Source organism: Macaca thibetana, chromosome 13 (assembly GCF_024542745.1).
Source record: "Macaca thibetana thibetana isolate TM-01 chromosome 13, ASM2454274v1, whole genome shotgun sequence".
In the NCBI taxonomy this organism is placed as follows: domain Eukaryota; kingdom Metazoa; phylum Chordata; class Mammalia; order Primates; family Cercopithecidae; genus Macaca; species Macaca thibetana.
The window spans coordinates 64,325,851-64,332,763 of NC_065590.1; the positions used below are offsets into that span (position 1 = coordinate 64,325,851).

A 6,913-nucleotide genomic window follows, 5' to 3' on the forward strand; every position below is an offset into this window, starting at 1 on the left:
ACCATACTGTTTTCCACAGCAGCTGTGCCATTTTTACATTCCCACTAGCAATACAGAAGAGTTCCACATCTTCACCACCACTTGCCATTTTATGTTTTGGTTTGTTGTTGTTGCTGCTGTTTTTATAATAGCCATCCTAATGAAATGAAGCACTCTGTCACTGTAGTTTTGATGTGCGCTTCCCTAATCATGAGTGATGTGAGCATCTTTTTATGGGTTTATCAGCCATTTATATATCTCCTTTGGAGGAATGTCTATCAGGTCCTTTGCCTATTTTTAAAATCCTGTTGCTTGTTTTTTTGTTGTTGAGTTTGGGGAGTTGTTTTATATTCTGGATATTAACCCGTTATCAGATACATGGTTTGCAAATATTTTCTCCCATTTTGTAGCTTGCCTTTTCACTCTCTTGATGGTGTCCTTTGATGCACAAACGTTTTTAATTTTGATAAAGGTCCTATGTTTGGTGGTTGTTTGGGGCTATGTTTTTGAGACAGGGTCTATCTCTGTTGCCCAGATTGGAGTGCAATGATGCGATCATAGCTCACTGCAACCTCAGGCTCTTGGGCTCATGCAATCCTCCTGTCTCAGCCTCCCCAGTAGATGGGACTATAGGCACACGCCACCACTGTCAGCTAATTTTTTTTTTTTTTTTTTAATTAGAAATGAGGTCTTGCCTGTTTCCCAGGCTTGTCATGAACTACTGACCTCAAGGGATCTTCCCACCTCAACCTCCCAAAACACCGGGATTACAGACATGAGCCCCAGAACCCGGTCCCTATGTTTAGTTTTATAAGAAACTACGGAACTGTTTTTCCAAATTAGTTGTGCCACTTTATATTCCCACCAGTAATGTTGAGAATTCCAGTAGCTTTACATCCTCACCAATGCTTCATATTGTCAGTCTTTAATTTTAGCCATTCTACTGGGTGTGTAATAGTATCTTATTGTGTATTTAATTTGCATGTTAATTTGCATTGTATATTTAATTTGAGTATGTCATTAATTGCCAAACTAATGATGTTGAGCAATGTTTTGTGTGTGCTTATTGGTCATCTGTGTATCTTTATAAAATGGTTGTTCAAACCTTTTGCCCATTGTTTTGTTGTTTTTTGTTTGTCTTCTTTTTTGTTTTTGAGTTTTGGTCTTTTTTAAAAATTAGGTAGTAGGAGTGGCTAAAGGCCTTTGGTAAGTCATTGATTTTCTGTTTCTTTATCTGTAGGTAGCAAGTATGAGTTCCTCCATGACATGTGGGCTACAAGAAATGCCAAGCTTGGCCACTGCTCACAGTACCTGGGACTGGTAAGAATCCATGCATGCCTTCTCCCATCTAAGACATGCGGGATCCATGCCAGGAAGAATGAGGAACATGCCAGAGGATATGGGGGCTGGGAGGAGGGCACTAACACAGAGTGATTTGAAATGAGGTAGCATTCAATGGCCCCTGGCAAAAAGGAGAAAGAAGACGAGGGAGCTGAAAAATGTCTTCATGGGGAAGGAGGGAGGGAAGACAGGGAGGGAAGGGGAAGGGTGGTCCAACTAGCCCTGGAGCAGGGGAAAATGGAAATGTAGCAGATCTATAAGCTAAACTGAAGTCTCAGCACAGAGCTGGTCTATGAATTTCTCCCAGAGGGACCTTCTCCCTGTAGGGTAAAAGGGAGCATAAACTTCCAGTTCTGTTTGCAGAGAGCCCTGAGGAACTGACACTGACCACACCCAGATGAGAGGCCTTCTCCTCAGCTGCCAAATTCTGCCCAGTGCTGCCTAGCAAGGTCTTAGCTAGGGTAGCTGGCTCCATCCCAGGGCCAACAGCCAATTTCGATTACATTAAGGAGGTAGCGTATTGGAGGACCAACAAGTTTTCTTATTTGATACCCTGATCTTAGAACCTAACCCTCCCAGAGATGCAAATCACAACCATGAACAAACGTATTATGACAGAGAATTAAGCTTATAAAGATATATCAGTCAGGGGACAGAAACTATACCAATTATTTAACAGAGACAATGTAATACAGAGAACTGTTAACTAGGTTTACGGTTATTAACTAGATAACTGAAAAGTCAAAAAAACAAATCTGCCGTATCACGTAAGTGAGCAACTGCAAGAAGCAGCTACCCACTGTTGGGCTGAGAGAACAAAGGAAGAAGTTGAACCACGAAAGCTTAGAAGTTGGAGGAAGAGCCCTCTGCATAACTGAAACTCAGACTTCTGAGGAAGGGCTCCAGCATCTGCACTGGCATCTCTGCTGTGGTCACTTTAAAGCTGGTTCTGCAGGTGTTGGGAAAACTGCAGGGTGGATTTGGAAACTGCTAAGGAAGGCAGGGCTCAGCAGCTCACGCCTGTAATCCCAACACTCTGAGAGGCCAAGGTAGGAAGATCGCTTGAGCCTAGGATTTTGAGACCTGCTTGGGCAGCATATTGAGGCCCTATCTCTACAAAAAATTTAAAAATGAGTCCAGTGTGGTGGTGTGCACCTGTAGTCCCAGCTGCTTGGGAGGCTGAGGCAGGAGGATCGCTTGAGCTCAGGAGTTCAAGGTTGCAGTGAGCTGTCATCACACCACTGCACTCCAGCCTGGAGCAACAGAGTGAGACAGCTCCAGAGTGAGACCCCCATCCCTACTACTACTACTATTGCTACTACTACTACTACTACTAATAATAATAATAGTGCCAAGCTTGTGAAACCTAGTCCAAATGGAAAGTGATAGGTACTCAACTCTATCCCTCAGTGGGTGTGAATAAGGACACTTCCAGCCTCATTCCTTGGCCACTCAAGGAACCAGCCTCGGGATGAAGCTGACGCTATGGGTAGCAGATGGGAGGGATGGAAAGAACCAGGGTCCATGATGGCGCTGCTGAGTCACAGACTCACTCTCCTCTGGGTGTCCAATTGTGTAAGCCTTCTGTCTTTCTGTTGATTACAGCATTGTTTAACTAAGGCCTCTGCTACTTTGCAGCCAAGAGCATCTTGATAGATTAGGAAAGCAAAAAAGAGGATAAAAAAAGAAACCAGGAAAAGGGATGTGTGGTAGATTAAATAATCCTTCTTGGTTCTTTCCAAAAATCTCCTGTCCTAATTCCTGGAATCTGTGAGTATGTCTCCTTACAAAACAAAAGGGGATGTTGCAGATGTGATTAAGTAGTTCAATGAAAATATTATCCTGGATTATCTGGGTGGGCCCGATGTAATCACAAGGATTAGTTACAGAGGAAATGTGACAACAAAAACAGAGGATGAAATGATGTGTCTCAATGAAGAAGGAAGGCACCCTGTGAGCCAAGAAATGCAGGTGGCTTCTAGAAGGTGGAAAAGGCAAGAGAACAGATTTTCTTCTAGAGTTCTCAGAAATAATGCAACTCCGACAACACCTTGATTTAGCCCATAAGACTCATTCAGACTTCTGACCTTCAAAACTATAAGACAATACATTTGTGTTGTTTTAAGGCACTAAGTTTGTGATTTTTTCAATTTATTTTATTTTATTTTATTTTATTTGTAGAGACAGTATCTGGCTATATAGCCCAGGCTGGTCTCAAACTCCAGGCCTCAAATCATCCTTCCTCCCTGGCCTCCCGAAGTGCTGGGATTATAGGTTCGAGCCACTGTGCTGGGCCTGTGGTAATTTATTATAGCAGCTACAGGAAACTAACACAGCATGGTAATTAGAAAACCCAAAAGAAGATGCCAAGAATAAGTACAAATGTAGCAATAATTAAATAGATATGAAAGAGTTGAATCCAATGACTACTAAACATGTAACATACAGATTAGATTTTTCTAAACTCCAGGTAGGTGCCCTTCATGAAAGGTATATCTAAAACAAAATGATGCAGGGAAACTATACACCTGTTGTCTCAGTTATCTATTGCAGTGTAGCAAACCACCCTCAAAACTTAATGACTTAGGGCCAGCCGCGGTGGCTCACGCCTATAATCCCAGCACTTTGGGAGGCCAAGGCGGGTGGATCATTTGAGGTCAGGCGTTTGAGACCAGCCTGGCCAACATGGTGACATCCTGTCTCTACTAAAAATACAAAATTAGCCGGGCGTGGTGTCATGCGCCTGTAATCCCAGTTACTCAGGAGGCTGAGGCAGGAGAATCACTTGAACCCAGGAGGTAGAGGTTGCAGTGAGCCAAGATTGTGCCCACTGCACTTCAGCCTGGGTGACAGAGTGAGTCTGTCTCAAAAAAACAAAATCTTAATGACTTAGGAAGGTGGCTTTAGTGGCCGCATGAACTGCCAGCATGAACCTGACTGCCGAGGAACAAGAGTGCAAAGCTAAGAAACTGAGGCATTTTGAAGAGTTTGAAGACACCTGTCTTCCTTATCTGACCCCCCAAAGACGATGAATTCTATCAGCAGTGGCAGATGAAATATCCTAAACTAGGCTGGGCGTGGTGGCTCACGCCTGTAATCCCAGCACTTTGGGAGGCCGAAGCGGGTGGATCACCTGAGGTCAGGTGTTCGAGATCAGCTTGGCCAACATGGTGAAACCCCGTCTCTACTAAAAATGCAAAAATTAGCCAGGTGTAGTGGTAGGCACCTGTAATCCCAGCTACTTGGGAGGCTGAGGCAGGAGAATTGCTTGAACCTGGGAGGCGGAGGTTGCAATGAGCCGAGATAGCACCACTGCACTCCAGCCAGGGCGACGGAGCAAGACTCTGTCTCAAAAAAAGAGAAAAATATCCTAAACTAATTCTCCAAGAAGCCGGCAGTGTATCTGGGGAGCTCCATAAAGAGGCTCAAGAGGCCGGCCATGGTGGCTCACTCCTGTAATCCCAGCACTTTGGGAGGCCAAGGCGGGCGGATCACGAGGTCAGGAGATCAAGACCATCCTGGCTAACACAGTGAAACCCCGTCTCTACTAAAAATGTTTTTCAAAAAAATAGCCGGGCGTGGTGGCGGGCGCCTGTAGTCCCAGCTACTCAGGAGGCTGAGGCTGGAGAATGGCATGAACCCGGGAGGCAGAGCTTGCAGTGAGCTGAGATCGCGCCACTGCACTCCAGCCTGGGCGGCAGAGCGAGACTCTGTCTCAAAAAAAAAAAAAAAAAAAAGAGGCTCAAGAAGCTTTTCTCACCCTGCACAAGCATGGCTGCTTATTTTGGGACCTGGTTAGGATCCGAGGCAAAGATTTGCTCATTCCAGTATCTGCCATCCTCATTGGTAATCCAGGCTGCACCTACAAGTACCTGAACACTAGGTTCTTTATGGTACCATGGCCAGTGAAAGGGTCTAATATAAAATACACCAAGGGTCGGGTGCAGTAACTCATGCCCTGTAATCCCAGCACTTTGGGAGACTGAGGTGGGCAGATCACTTGAGGCCAGGAGTTCCAGACCAGCCTGGCCAACATGGTGAAACCCTGTCTCCACTAAAAAAAAAAAAAAAAAAATACAAAAATTAGAAATTAGCGTGATAGCATGCACCTGCAGTCCCAGCTACTCGGGAGGCTGAGGCAGGAGGATCGCTTGAACCCAGGAGGCAGAGGCTGCAGTGAGCCAAGATCGTGCCACTGCACTCCAGCCTGGGCAACAAAATGAGACTCTGTCTCAAAAAATAAAATAAAATACACCGAGGCTGAAATAGCTGCTGCTTGTCAGACCTCCCTCAGGGTCGATGACTACCTGCAGATAGAAATAATCTAGGCTTTAGAAGGACTTGCTGCCAAAGAGAAGGCTAATGAGGATGCTGTGCCAGTGTGTTTGGCTGCAGATTTCCCCAGTGGTGGCGTGGGGTCATCCTGTGATGGACAAGATGAAGTGGACATAAAGAGCAGAGCAGCATACGACGTAACTTTGCTGAATTGATGGATCCTCTGAAAATCCCACACCTGAAAGAGAAACCTTATTCTGGCATGCGGAAAATGGCAGTGAGCTGGCATCATGCTGAAAATCTGGTGAGCAGGCCCCGAAGAGGAAAGTGAGGACGACTCTCATCTTGAAGGCGGAGATCCTGATACTTGGCATGTTGGTGTTAAGATCTCATGGGATGTAGAGACACCTGGTTTGGCAACACCCCAAGGAGATTGCTACTTCATGCTTGGTAATCTTTGGAGAACCAAAATTATGTTGCTGCTCTAGTGTCTACATTTAGATTATTGGGTATATATTTTGAATATGTCTTATGAACTAAACTTTTGGAGCATTTTATATTAATAGTGAAACTTCTTTATGAGAACATGTAACTAGGTTTTTCATTTTTGAGATACTGCTAAATTTTAAAAAGTTGCTTTTCTTTTTATTCTAAGTAGTTGTGGAGTTCCTCAAATATGCTACACAATTTTCAGCATTCTTCATGAAAGCTATTAAAGCATCCAAGTCAACTTATTAGTATAACTTGAAAAAATGCTTCCCTGTCTATATACATTTTTAGTAGTGAGAGAGTTTTGTCTAGTTTTGAATTTAGTTTCTTCTCAAGAACAGCTGACCTGACAACGGGGCCTGTCTCTCAACTTGTCATTTAGTTCTTTGAGAAGCAGTATCTCAGCTGTGGTTAGGCTAACTTAAGCTGTAGAGTTTGTGGGGCTTTGTTTTTTTCTTCTTGCTGTAAGTTTTTATTTTGTTTTTGGACTTTCTACTTGTTTTCCAATATGCAATGTGCAAATAGTATCCTTTTTTACTCAAAGTTTCTCGGGGTTTATTCTTTACTTAGCTCTAGTTCCTGATTCTTTGGGGTTTACTTCACTCCTATCTACCTGGAGAAATCTACTCATATGTTAGTTCTGGAGCCCGGAAGAACCAGGGCTGACGCCCAGTGTTTATAGTAAGAGTTAATTCCCAATTTGGTATTTGTAGAGAGTCCACTGTGTTCCAGGTACTGTGTAAGGTTCCAGGGGAGATATCAGAGGTGGGTAAATATTGGTCCTTGCCTTTGGGGAATTCAGAGTACCGAATAGCTCTTTAGGCCATTC

The 6,913-nt window shown here is 44.0% G+C and overlaps 1 protein-coding gene across 3 annotated transcripts in view; it reads left to right on the forward strand.

Annotated features, from left to right (window-relative positions):
- The window catches only part of LOC126934205 (cytochrome c oxidase subunit 7A-related protein, mitochondrial), a 723,522-nt gene that overhangs the window by 250,855 nt on the left and 465,754 nt on the right, over positions 1 to 6,913 (forward strand). The window lies entirely within an intron of this gene.